Source organism: Zingiber officinale, chromosome 3B, assembly GCF_018446385.1.
Source record: "Zingiber officinale cultivar Zhangliang chromosome 3B, Zo_v1.1, whole genome shotgun sequence".
Classification (NCBI taxonomy): domain Eukaryota; kingdom Viridiplantae; phylum Streptophyta; class Magnoliopsida; order Zingiberales; family Zingiberaceae; genus Zingiber; species Zingiber officinale.
Window position 1 is genome coordinate 72,598,562 of NC_055991.1, and position 15,030 is coordinate 72,613,591.

Consider the following 15,030-nt stretch of genomic DNA (forward strand, 5'->3'; position numbering starts at 1 on the left):
TCATAATGCTCATCCACTGGTCGAAGTCTGTTTTGAGGTAGACCTTCATCCGCTTTTTCCAGTACGGAAAATCGTCCCCGTTGAAGAGTGGAGGTTGTACTGTGCTGAATCCTTCTGTCTGAGACATTTTAGTCCTGCGCACAGACGAAAGAAACAAAAAAAATCCCAAGACTTGGTCTTGGATTAGTAGTGCGGGAAGAGAAAATAGTAGAAAAATCTAGATTGGTGTTGCACCAATTTAGATTTAATTGAAAAAAAATATTAAAAAAATGATAAACCAGTTTGGGGTTTAAGTGTAAAACTGAAGAACACAAAAAAATAAAATTTCACCCCCAGTCTGATTAGTGGTTGCACCAAATCAGAGCGGTACCTGCTCTGATACCACTTGTAGGACCATTAGATTCGATAGAGGGGGGGGGGGGGTGAATATCGATTCGAAAAGTCGAGTAAAAATACGCAGCGGAAAAGTAAATGAACACAGTTGTTTTTACTTCGTTCGGAGCCTGTGACGACTCCTACTCGAAGGCCCGTGGTCCTTGACCACTTTCGTTGGGCAATCACTAGCAATTCGAATATAGTTACAAGATGAATACAGGAAATGCTAATGAAACAAAGTAATACTGACAAAGAAATAAACTAAAAACCGAAGGAGCACTTTGTCGGAGCTTTGTCGGCGTCGCAGGAACGTAGAGCAGCAGGACCAGCAGTAGAAGAGTTCTCAGAATGATGATTGATTATCTGAAGCTCCTGCCTGGAGCTTCTTTTATATGTTGCTCCGGGCGCCTGGATTCCTTCCGGACGCCTGGAATGTGACGTAGTTGCTCAAACCGAGATGCTCCACGTGGCGACGACTTGGCTGGATATAATTTGCCTTACGGGCGCCCGGATCCCTTCCGGGTGCCCGGATCCCCTCCGAACGCCCGGACCACCTTGTTCCAGAAAACTCCCTTTTCCTGCAAAACAAAGTTAGTCCGAGGCAATATATAACCTGCAACATAGATTGTTAGCACATTTTATAATAGTATGAATTAGCACAAACAGTATGACTTAGATTCCGTCTTTCCGAGACCGGAATCTAGTCACGATCTCGACTTAGATATCCGAAATGGATCTAAGCTGGATCGATGCCTAATGTTCCCTTCCCGGGAACGCGTCCTCGCAGTCACTCCCCTCTAGTGACTTACCTCACTTACCTGCCAGACGTCCGGTCAGCCCGTCGACCCGTCTGGACTTCTCGCCAAGCGTCCGGTCAGCCCGTCGACCCGCTTGGACTTCTTGCCAAGCGTCCAGTCAGCCCGTCGACCCGCTTGGACTTCTCGCCAGCTATCCGGTCAGCCCGTCGACCTAGCTGGACTTCGTGCCAGACATCTGGTCAGCCCGTCGACCTGTCTGGACTTCTCCTGCACACTCGATCAAAGTGTCAGACAATAACAAAACTAACTTAACCTATTTGTCATTCATCAAAACCTAGGTTAGACCGTTAGTGCTACCCGCACCAACATTAATAACTTAAGGTGATTTGGGTCGAACGTGTTAAGTTCCACAGGAGACCCAAGTCAAAACCTAAAAGAACGAATAGATTAAGTTTTGGATCAAACGTGTTAAGTTCCGCAGGCGATCCAAAATTTAATTTAAAAGAACACATGGTAGCTAGGAAAAGGTTCAGACCTTTGTACAAAATTTTTATACAGTGGAACCTCTAGGTTTTCCGAGTAGCAACCAATAGGTCGCGAGTCAAGTACAACACGCACAAACACAAAATGGCACGTAGGCCATATTATGAATTACAACACAATTTTTCAATCTAATTGGGTCTTTTGGGCCATGACCATCACAAAATAATATATAATTCTAAATTATGAAATTTCTATAAATTTCAATAATTTTTATTACATTTTTTACAATTTTTATGAGTAAAAATTCTCGGTGGTCCCGTTTAGTGATTTTCGGTCGAAATCGCGGAACGAAGCCCCTTGCAGGGTCAGGGGCAGCGCCTCTACCCACGATATAATCATCACGAGTATTCCTAAGTGATCCTACAGCGCCTTAGTCTGCTGTCCCAAAACGATTTGGGGGGAAACCTTGCCGTATTGGAAAAATCTTTTCGGTAGTCGAAGCCTACAAGTGTCTAAACACTTGTGCTTCGCATCTACGAGAAAAATACCCATAAAAACTATAAAAACATAAAATCACAGAAAGTTACAGATCTATAATTTTCATAAAAATACAAATTAAAACTCATACTCGCTTCACACATGGCTCTGATACCACTATTGGATTTTTCGGGGTGCAAAAACTGCTTTTTGCGTTGCGGAAACCCCGAAACCCCCATGCCACGGATCCGTGTAAAGAAATAAAATTATGTAAAAATTTCACGTATGAGTTTTCTATGCCTAGATCTACTTAAGATCTACAAGATTAAGAGGTTACCCTTGATGTGAAGCCCTTCGCGTAATCCCGCTCGTCCAAGGTTCGCCGGATCTCGAAAGTATCAAAGTAGATACTTCTCTATGTGTATCCACACGAATGGAAGATGGAGAAAACAACTAAAAGGTGTGCTAGCACCCTTAGAAGTTTCGGCCAAGGAGGTGGAGGAGAGGGAGAAAAAGATGAGAGCTTGAGAGGAGGAAGAAGATGAAATCAATTAGCACACAAAATGCACTCAATTTCATCTTTAAGTGGCCGACCACTTCAAGGCTTGTAACCCCCATGGAATATCAAGAGTCAAGTCTCTTGATCTCCTCCATGAGGTGGCATTTGGTCAAGTCAAACTTGACCAAATGAAGAAGCCTTAATGATGTGGCATTGGTCAAGTCAAAGTCAAGTCAAAACTTGACTCTTCATCTTCCTACTTAAGTCAAGTCAAACTTGACCACTTCTCTCCCTTGGTTGATCTAATCTGACCATTGGTTCAAGTCAATTTTAATTTTAATGAATCTCTATTCATTGAATTAAATTGATTCAATGAGTCTAAGTCCAAATTAGACTCATTTAATACATGAACCAAATTGAGTCCAACTCAATTAGCCAAATTTGGATTACTCTTAATCCAATTTGGTTCATCACATGAACCTAATCCTTTAGGTTCATCAAATGAACATAATCTCCATCTAACTGAGCCTTGTGTGCTCATAGCTTACTTTCCTTGTACCACAGATAAAGGCAAGGAATGGATGAACTAAGGGAGCAGCAGGAGGGGCAAGAAGGATGTGTGTGGTAGTGGCTCGGCTAAAAGAGAAAGACCTGTTTTTATTTAATAAGAATTATGCTTAGCTTATGTTATTGTTTCATGACTCCATGACATCTAATCATGCTTACTGGTATTATGATTTAAAATCATGTTAAGCATGCTATGTGACCTTATATGCTAGGTAGTTAGTAATGGTGATTTGAAAAGAAAAGAAAGGTTTTAAAAGAGAAATTTTATAGACAAGACTTCCGCTGTTTTAAGAAAAAAAAAACTTATTAGTATGCAAGTAAGTAAGTAAGTAAGTAAGTAAAGTAACCCCCGTCCCTTGAGCAGGAGGGGCGGGGCGTTACAGGTTGATATCAGAGCCAAGTTTTAGCCTTTTCACTACACACATGTCAAACCTCCATCCTGCCGCTCCAAGTAAGAATCTATATGCTTAATTTAATTCTTTTATGATGCTTTAATATTACGCATGTTTACTTATTCTCTTTGATTATGATAAGTCACAGTTCTAGTTTAAATACGCATGATGGTAGGAAAGGAATGATAATAATCTTATGTTAGCCTGAATCGGAATAACGATAATTTATGGTCATTAATGAAGATAAGCATGGCTAGGAGACGCACTACCCGAGCAGACGAGACAGCGACCCCACCGGATCTGACCCAGGTAGTCACCGACCTCCAGCGTCAGATCACCGATCACGACTTTAATGGGTCAGCAAGGAAATCCTGCCACCCCGCCAGTAAATCAAAATGCAGTGCCCGTCATACCAATAGTTGCACCAGTACCACCGGTAGCCCCTGCCCCAGTGGTCCGACAGGAGACCTACTTGATACAGTGGCTAAGACTGAAGCCGGAGAACTTCTCGGGTACTTGCGAGCCATGGGATGCCCAGGCCTGGTTCAAGACAGTGGAAAGCATAGTAGAATTACTGGACTGACCCGTATCAGAAAAGATCAAATGCGTATCTTTCTGCTTTTTCGACGACGCAAGAATGTGGTGAGAAAGAGTTAAGGCTAAGAGACAAATTAATCTGATGGACTGGATAGACTTTGAGACAGAGTTCTTCGAAGAGTTCTTCCATATGCAAGTGACAAACCGGCATTACGATGAGTTCACCGAGTTCCGGCAAGGTGACTTATCAGTGAACGAAGCGGTAAAGCGCTTCAACCGTCTGGCACGCCTTTGTCCAGAGTTGGTCCGCACGGAAAGAGAAAGGGTCAGACTGATGCTGAAGATGCTTCGACCCGAGATAGCACTGAATGTGGCCGGCGGAATTAATAGACCGCAGACTACAGAGGAACTGGTCAGCAGTGCCCTAATCACATAACATTATCAGAAAGCGATGAACGAGAATAAGAATCAGACACGAATAGAAGGACTGAAACCTTCAAGTACCAAAACAGGCTGGAAAGGGACCTCTACCGAAAAAAGGAAACAATGGGACAATGTTAAAGGTGGTCCAGTGAATAAGCAACTGAAATACCCCTCAGTGTACTATTTGTGGGAAGCTGCATTCCGGAGTATGCCACAAGGGTACAAGAAAGTGCTACAATTGCAGAGGGGAAGGACATTTGGCCAGAGACTGCACTACCCGGTCTCAGGCACCACCCCAGCAGAATAACCAGAACAGGAGTGCTCCCTCGCAGCTACACCAGATGCAAGCTGCTATTGAAGGAACACCGATTGGTCAAGGGAGATTGGAAGCCCCGCCAGCGGCAACGAACACCAAGGTTTTCTCACTTACCAAAGAAGATGTGGCGAGTGCCTCTACTGTCGTCACAGGTCAGCTGCCTATTTTTAGTCAATATGCTAAAGTTTTATCTGATACTGAAGGCGAACCAGTGTTCGAATTTATCGGGAAGCCGAGAGACATTCCGCGTCATTGGATCGAAAATATGTCCGGGCAACTCTCTACCCTGACCATAGCACCCACATTATTCGGCAATATATTGGAGAAACAAACCAGTGATCAAAGCCTCCAAAGGATTAAACAAGAGACCTTAGAAGGAAGGAATGACGGATTCTGGATCACGGACAGTGGAATATTATACCTCAGGGATCGATTATGTATCATCGGAGATCCAAAGTTGCGAAGGAAGATACTAGAAGAAGCTCATTCAACGCCCTATGCAATGCATCCAGGATCCACCACAATGTACCAGGATTTGAAAAAGAAATTCTGGTGGTCCGGTATGAAAAGAGATGTGGCTCAGTATGTCAGTACCTGCCTGACCTGTCAGAGGGTTAAAGCAGAACACCAGAGGCCTAGAGGATTACTGCAGCCTGTCCAAATTCCAGAATGGAAATGGGAAGATATCTCTATGGACTTTATTTCAGGATTACCCAAGACAACAAATGACTATGATGCTATATGGGTAATCGTGGATAGATTAACCAAATCCGCCCATTTTCTAGCAATCAAGATGACTTATTCAATTGAGCAACGGGCTCAATTATATGTCAAGGAAATTATTAGACTACATGGGATTCCTAAGACCATCATTTCAGACAGAGATGGTCGTTTTGTTTCACATTTTTGGGAATGTGTCCAGAAGGCTCTTGGTACGAAGCTATCATTCAGTACTGCCTTCCACCCTCAGACCGACGTACAAACGGAAAGGGTTAACCAAGTATTAGAAGACATGTTACGGGCTTGTGCATTAGACTTCAAAGGGAGCTGGTGCCGATATTTATGCCTAGCGGAGTTCACCTACAACAATAGTTACAAGACTACTATTGGGATAGCGCCCTATGAGGCTCTGTACGGGAGGAAATGTAGATCCCCTATATGTTGGTACGAAGGCAGTGAAAAGAAAGAGATGGGATTTCAGACCGAATTCATCGATAACACCACCCGTGCTATACAGAACATCCGCCAACGAATAGAAACTCTCAGAGTCGACAGAAGAATTATGCGGATAAGCGACGAAGGCCATTGGAATTCAGTGTCGGAGACTCAGTATTCCTCAAAGTAACTCCTATGAAAGGAGTAATGAGGTTCGGTAAGAAGGGAAAGCTAAGCCCGCGCTATGTGGGACCATATCAAGTTCGGAAAAGAATCGGCAAAGTAGCTTACGAAATAGAGCTGCCTCAAGAGATGTCAGCCATTCACAACGTGTTCCACGTTTCGATGCTAAAGAAATGTATTCCGAGCACGGACCAAGTGATCGAACCACGGGCAGTACAAGTGCAAGAGGACCTAACCTACGAGAGCCGACCAATTCAGATATTGGATCGAGACGTCAAAAGACTAAGGAACAAAGAAGTACCATTAGTAAAGGTCCTATGGCAAAATCAACGGTACGAAGAAGCCACGTGGGAACGAGAAGATGATATGAAACGGAAGTATTCGTCGCTATTCTAAGTTCGAGGACGAACTTTCGATGAGGTATGGGGTACTGTAACACCCACAAAATTATAAGATATGGGTATTATTTTTCGTTAAAGCATAAAAGTAAGAGGAAAAAAAAGAAATAATAGAAATAAAAAGAAAGAGAGGTGAAGGTTTGAACCTTGAACCTCCCACAAATAATAGAGTTAAATTGGTGTATGATAACCACTAGAATAATGAATAATAGATGGATAGAAAGGAATGGAAATTGTAGTTAAAGGTGAGAAGAAAAAAAAACTAAGTAAAAGAGCAAGAGAAAACCAAGTTGCTTACTTTCTCTTCCTCTTGGTTAAGAGAGGGAGCAAGAAAAAGGCAAATTGCCTTCCCACCCTCTTTCCTTCTAGTTTTCATCGGAATTAAAGAGGGAAGAAATAGAGGAGTTAAGGGAGAATGAATAAGGACATGATTCATTCCATGATGAATAAATAGGATTTAGAGGAGAAAAGAGAAAGAGAATTTCTAATTCTTCTTCTTCCTCCTTCTTCCTCCTTTTTTCTTCTCCACCGAAACTTAGAGCTTTTCTACCTCATTCTCAAAAGTCAAGTTGAGGTTTCCTCTCTAAGAAAACCTTATTTCCAAGAAGGAGTCTCAAGGTTTACCTCTTACAAGAAGAAGAAAACAAAAAGGGAAAACTAAGAAGAGAAGTTCTTCTTCCTCCTCACAAGGGTATCATTTTCTTAAGGAACAACAAGCGGGAATTAGGTAAGTTTCCCCTCACCGGTGGTACAATAGTTCATGTGTTTTTCTATGAGGTTAGGTTGCTTAAAAACTTAGGATTTCTTCATGGACTTTCGGCCAAGACAAAAAGAAGACCTAGGAAATTTTAAGACCCAACTAGATATACTCAATATGTTTCTTGTAATATGTATCTTATGGTAGGGGATTAATCTAATGTTTCTATGCTAGAATGTTTGGTTAGAACTTGGATTCATGATCCTAGACTCTCGGCCAAGCATGAATAAAAGAACTAGGTAAGCTTAAGAATCAAACTAAACATGCTCCCTTTGTTTTTTATGATATGTACCTTATGATAAGAGAGTTGTTAACATTTCTCATACTTGTATGTTGCTTGGAATTAGGATGTCTCCCTTTCAACTTTCGGCCATGATAAGATTAAGGGCCTAGGAGAACCTTAAACCTAATCTAAGCATGCCATGATTCTTCTTAACATAAGATAGGAAGTTAATATGATATGCTCATGCTTGTATGTTGATTAAACTTTATTTCATGCTCATGAACATTCGGCCATGGTAGGATTAAGGGCCTAGGAGATCTTTAAACCTAAACTAAGTATGCCATGATTTTCCTTAGGGCAAGATATGAAGTTAACATGACATGCTCATGCTTGTAGGTTGGTTAGAACTCTATTTCATGCTCCATGAACTTTCGGCCACTACAAGTTTATAAGCCTAGAAATTCTAGAACTTGAACTAAACATGCTCATGATGTTCTTGGTAATATATACTATGAAATTTGTTAAGAGTTCACATGCTTGTATGTTGATTTTTAACCAAATGTGATGCTTGATGGTATTCGGCCATGACAAGTTTATAAGCTTAGGAAACCTAGAACCTAAACTAAACATGCTTATGATGTTCCTTATGATATATGATATGATATTGGTTTAGAGTTCACATGCTTGTATGTTGCTTTTAACCCAATGTAATGCTTGATAAGATTCGGCCATGACAAGTTTCTAAGCTTAGGAAACCTAGAACCTAAACTAAACATGCTTATGATGTTCCTTATGATATATGATATGATATTGGTTTAGAGTTCACATGCTTGTATGTTGATTTTTAACCAAATGTGATGCTTGATGGTATTCGGCCATGACAAGTTTATAAGCTTAGGAAACCTAGAACCTAAAATAAACATGCTTATGATGTTCCTCATGATATATGATATGATATTGGTTTAGAGTTCACATGCTTGTATGTTTCTTTTAACCCAATGTAATGCTTGATAAGATTCGGCCATGACAAGTTTCTAAGCTTAGGAAACCTAGAACCTAAACTAAACATGCTCATGATGTTCCTTATGATATATGATATGATATTGGTTTAGGGTTCACATGATTGTATGTTGATTGTTAACCTAATTTACAATCATATGTTTCGGCCACTATATGAAAAATTAGGGTTAGAGACCTAATTATGATCTCCATGTGTCTCACATGTAATGCTTCATGATATGATAAGGACTTGCTATGCTTCTATGTTTATTTACGTATGCTCATGATCTATGCATGTTGATAACCCTTATGATATGCTGCATGCCAAATTATGTATGCAATTATGATGAGCTGTGTGCCCAAACTATGCATGTATTTATGATGTGCTATGTGCCCAAATTATGCATGCTATTATGATGAGCTGTGTGCCAAATTATGCATGTGTTTATGATGTGTTGTGTGCCCAAATTTATGCATGCTATTATGATGAGTTGTGTGCCCAAATTATGCATGTTTTATGATATGTTAAGAAATATAATATGCATGAAATAATAAGAACCATGATATGTATGACATGCTACTTTACTTTATATGGCTTGTACCAAGGGTGGGCTCCATAAGCGCCCCGGGGTCGATGGACTAAGAAACGGGCCTCGTTAGGGATGAGTTCCTAAGTGCCCCTAGGTCGATGGACTAAGAAACGGGCCTAATATGTATGCCTTGTAGGGTTCAAGACTTGCTACCTTGGACCTACATAGGACGCGCACATTTATGTATGTGGTACAAGCCGGGGCCCTAGTTATGTTGAGATTATGTTTAAGTATGTATATAATAAGTTTTCAAAAGATATGTTGCATATATATGTTCATGATACATGTTTCGAAAGTCATCTTGCATATACCTTATGATTAAGCCATGATATGCCATGATACTTATGATTATGTTATAATATACCAGAATGCACCTTATGATTATGCCATGATATGCCATGATACTTATGATTATGTTATAATATACCAGAATGCACCTTATGATTATGTCATGATATGCTATGATACCTTATGATTATGTTACGATATGCTATGATGTGCTTTATGACATGATATGATTTGATGCTTTATGAATATGACATGATATGATAAGATGTTCTGTATTTTATGTTTATGAGAGTTACGATATGATGCTTCTATACATGATATGATGAGTTTACCTCCATGCTTTATGCCTTGTGATTATGCTACGCTATACGATTTTTGTGAGTAGGAAGGATCTTACTGAGCCTTGTGTGCTCATAGCTTAGTTTCCTTGTGATGTGCGTAGATTATATACTCTTTTATGCATATTTTTTACGCACATTTACATACTTTGAGCATGCTTGATCTATGCATTTTTATACTTCCAGCTTTCCTTTTAGCATATTTACTCTTTTGGTTCGGAGATTTGCTTTTTGTGCATTTTCTGTACACAGGAGTCGATTTGGTGAAGAATCTACATCTTTGGGCATGCATTGGAGGAAACGAAGGGAGAAAGCACCGGGCCGTGTACCTCACACGGCCCTGCACTGGTATGGAGCTCGGGCCGTGTGGAGTTTGGCACCAACAGAAGAGGAAGATGACATGGCCGTGTGAACCTCGCACGGCCGTGTCAAGATTTGAAGCCAACCAGAGCAGAAGCCTTACATGGCCGTGTGGATCTACACGGCCGTGTGAGACTTCCAGAGACCAAGCAGGCTGTGGCCGTGTGCACCACACGGCCGTGTAGCATTTCCAGAGAGCAGAGGGGTTCTGGCCGTGTGGAGTCACACGGCCGTGCAGCTTTGGCAGAGAGGGAACTGGACATGGCCGTGTGAATCTCACACGGCCGTGTCACGGGGCCGTGTGGCGCCCGATTCCCTCCTCTATTTAAACCCTTCTTCATGAATTGAAAGGGGATCTCTCCCCCTTTGGGAGAAAGCAAGATTTGGTGGTTTCCTCCCATTCTTGGGAGGATTTCTGGGCGATTCTAAGGGAGATCTCGACGATTTCGACTCCGGAGCGAGGATTGGATCCGAAGACAAGGCTTCTTCGTAGATAAGTTTTCTCTTTTCCCCTCTTCTTGTTTTCTTGGATTGGGGATTCAAGGAATGCTTGTAATCTCTATTTCTTCGGATTTTCTTCCTCGATTCATGGAGTAGATCTTGTATTCTAGGATTAAGGGAGTATTTGTATGATGGATTGATGTAATCTCTTATGGATTTGCCATTTTCTTGTTTCAATGACATTATCTTGCTTGTATCAATTAGATCTTGAATGATTGATGGTGATTTGTGCTTAATTCTCATTCTTGATTGATTGTTTGGATTCCTTATGGACTTTGTAAAGATAAACTCTCACTCGATCATCCGAGGGATCCACGTGACAGGTGCAAGCCCGTGTAAGGACGTTTGAGAGATAATCTTGAAGAGGAAATAGGGATATTCAAGAGAGTAGGATGGATTTTATGATTAGCTTCTTGTATCTTGATAGATTAATGAGTCGTGGGCTTCTACGTTGATATCCGAGGAAGGCATAGTAATAGGTGCACTTCTGTGTAAGGACAACATAGGTACATGTCTAATTAATCCTATTTAGATACATTTCTCAGTCCTTAGCCGGTTGTCTATTGTAAGAGGAGCAACTTTCTACATGTTTGGCAATTGAGGGATAAGAATTGGTGAACCATTTACATTCAAGAAATCTTACAAAGAAACCGAAACTCCTAGAATCTTCCTTTATCATAACCCAAAACACTAAACTCTTGTTTGTTGATCTTTAATATTAGATTTGTTTACCTTTACTTTGCTTTTGAAACGATTGGATAGTTGTTTAGCTAATTCGCATTGAGACATTTCTAGTGCTTATTCCAGTCCCTGTGGATACGATAATCTTTTATATTACTTGCGACATTTCCGTACACTTGCGGAGAGTAACAAGTTTTTGGCGCCGTTGCCGGGGAACTGCGCTATAACATTAGGAATTATCAATTGAGTTATACTAAACATAACATTTGTTTTCCTTTCATATTGCATAGTTGTAACTAATCATTAGATTTCTGTTTTTTTTACTTTCTTGTATAACTTTCACTTCTTGTTAATTCCTTTTGTACAAATTCAATTCTGCATTTTTGATTCTTCTAATTTTCTTTTTGTGTCGAATTGCTATCTGCTATCTTGTTCTTGTGTATGCGAAGATCTAACTTTGCAGGGGAATTCTTTCCTTTTGACCCTGAGATTGATAGAACTTTCCATAAAAGAAGAATTCTGCAAAGGCAAATTGAAGAACAGGAACATTTGAATATGGCAAATAGACCACTTAAGGATTATGCAGCACCCTATGCGAGAGGTTTTCGATCTAGTATTTCAAGACCTTCAGTGGAAGCTAATAACTTTGAGATCAAACCCGCAATTATATCTATGGTGCAGCAGAACCAATTTGGTGGAGGACCTCATGAGGACCCTAATCAACACTTAGAGGTCTTTTATGAAATATGTGGTACCATGAAAATGAATGGAGTTCTTCAGATGCAGTTAGATTATTATTATTTGGGTTTTCTTTAAGAGATAGGGCAAAGCAATGGCTGAATTCTTTGGCCCCTAATAGCATCACCACTTGGGAGCAGTGTGAGCAACAGTTTCTTGATAAGTTCTATCCACCAAGCAAAACAGCTCATATGAGGAATTTAATTGCAAGCTTCAAGCAAACTGACTCAGAATCTCTTTTTGAAGCATGGGATAGATATAATAGTATGCTCAGACAATGCCCACATCATGGGTTGGAAAGATGGTTAGTGTTGCACACTTTTTACAATGGTATCAATTATCATACCAAAGTGTCCCTTGATTCAGCTGCTGGAGGGGCACTTATGAACAAAAGCTTAGATGAAGCCGAAGAAATCATTGAAAGTGTAGCACAAAATCATCATCAATGGGCAAATGAAAGAAGTGGTGGCTATTCCTCTGTAAACCCAACAATTAAAGCATCAGGGAAGTTTGATGTAGATGAAGTCACTCTTTTGTCTGCAAAATTGGACGCTCTTACAAAGAAATTTGAGAATATGGGGACTAGTGCTAATATGGTCAATGCTATTAGTACATCTTGTGAAGTATGTGGGAGTTCAGATCATTCAAATGACTCATGTCCATTGGGAGCTATCACTGCACATATCAATCAACTTGAACAATGTGATGAAATCATGAGTTACAATCAAAGGCAGAACAACCCATACTCAAATACTTATAACCCTGGATGGAAGAGTCATCCAAATTTTTCTTACAGAAATAATCAAGATCAAGGACCATCTATGGGGGCAAGACCAAATTTTCAAGCTGGGCAACAAAATTTTCAACATCTATCTTCTCAAGGCTTACCAAAGTCAAATGTTGAAAAGATGCTTGAAGAAATTATCTCAACTCAGAATGAAATGAAGCAAGATATAGCAAAGCTCATTCAGAGAATGGATAATTCTGAAAAGCATCAAAAGATTCAGGATAGTCAAATAGCCCAACTAGCTGCCTCATCATCCAGAGCACCAGGACAACTTCCAGGAAAACCTGATGTGAATCCTATGGAGCATTGCAATAGGATTGAGCTTAGGAGCGGACGGACCCCGCTCGGACCTTGGGAGACTCCCAAGTGACTGCTTCAAAAGGGATACAAAAAGAAGAAGAGCTCCCTCCTCCTATACCGAATCAGATTCAAGCTAATGAGGAGAGTACCATTGAGGTTGAAGAGACTCTTCCACTGAACCATCAGAGCAAAGCTGTCCCTTTTCCTCAGAGACTTACAATGCTCAAGAATGATGAAGAATTTGGCAAGTTTCTAGAAAAGGTTAAGGAAATTTGTGTAGAGGTACCTCTTATTGATGCTATTCTACAAATGCCTAGATTTGCCAAATTTCTGAAGGATCTCATGTCAAATAAGAGAAGAAGAGGAGAGGTCGAGACCATTGCACTTAGTGAGGAATGTAGTGCTATTTTTGAGAAGAACACTTCTCCAAAACTGAAGGACCCAGGGAGCTTTTATATTCCTTGCAACATAGGAAAAGAATTTTTTGAAAAAGCTTTTTGCGATTTGGGGGCGAGTGTTAGCCTCATTCCCTATTCAATTTGTAATAAATTAGGTCTCAAAAACATTAAACTTACTACTATGGCACTTCAACTTGCCGATCATTCCTGCAGGTACCCTTTGGGTATTATAGAGGATGTGCCGGTAGAGGTGGATGGGAACGTTATTCCCACAGATTTTGTTGTGTTGGACATGGAAGAGGACCCTAGGATTCCTATCATATTAGGAAGACCTTTCCTTGCTACAGCTGGAGCTATAATTGATGTAAAAAATCATAAGCTTTCCTTGGTAATTGGTAAGGAAAAGTTGGAATATGATTTATCTAATATCTCAAACCATGTCTCGTCTCTTTTAAATGCTTGTAGCAGGACAAGCATTTATAAACTTGGGGAATGGAATTTCCATCCTCATGGAAGGCCACCAAATGAAGGAGACAATGTGGTGGAAGATGTTGGGAGAAGATCTCCCAACAAAAACAAAAAGTATATCTGTCCTCCAAGGGCGAGGAAAAGGAGCGAATGATTAAGTTTGGTCGAGCTAAAGACCTTAAACAAGCGCTTCTTGGGAGGCAACCCAAGGGTTTTTTTTAGTTAGTTTTGATTTGTATTGTAATTTCTTTTAGTTTGATGCATTCTTTTGATTTTGTTTTCAGGTTAGGTGCAAAACAAAGCCCGGCCGTGTTCTACACACGGCCAGGCAAAGGTTGCAGGGAAGGGAAGTGCTGGGGCAGTGCCACCCAAACACGGCCGTGTAAAGAATCCCGAGGAGAAAGATGAATAGGCCGTGTCCCCGACACGGCCGTGCGAAGAAACCCGTGAAAGAAGATGTTTAGGCCGTGTCTCAGACACGACCCGTGACTGGAATCCAGAGAAGAAAGGGAAGGGGGCCGTGTCCCAGACACGGCCGTGCGATGAGAAATGATCATGGCCGTGTGATATTACACGGCCTGATCCACATCTTCTTAAGGAATTAGGGCACGGGGTGGGGGCGGCACACGGCCGTGTACCGCCGCTTGCTCCTTTTCCCTATCTCCCCATTTCTGAAGGATTGAATTACTTCCTCCAATTTTTCCTTCTCATTCTTCTTTAGGAGATTAGATTTTCTTCCATGGAAAATGTGATTGAGGAGACTTCGGCCACAAGAAAAGGGAAGGAGAAGGTGGTTGCAAGAAAGGAGAGGAATGTTTGCTTTAAAGGTATTTCTATGACTTTGGTATTGTTTTCTCTAGTGATGAGCAACGGTATAGATATTCGTCTTTATGTAAATGACCTCTTTTAGGCACTAGGTTTCTTGATGTTGAAACTTTAGAAACTTTGGGGTTTAAGGATGATTTAGTTTGGCTATTTGAAAGGATAGGATGGAGTGGTTTAGTGAACATGAGATATCCTACTTATCCTAGAATTGTTC

At 40.8% G+C, this 15,030-nt stretch overlaps 1 non-coding gene across 1 annotated transcript; it reads right to left on the reverse strand.

Moving 5' to 3' along the window:
* Nucleotides 1-12,227: 12,227 nt before the first annotated feature.
* Nucleotides 12,228-12,333, reverse strand: LOC121968895. Its single transcript, XR_006108413.1, has one exon. It is a non-coding gene; the product is annotated as a small nucleolar RNA R71 (small nucleolar RNA).
* Between the last annotated feature and the right edge of the window lie 2,697 nt (nucleotides 12,334-15,030).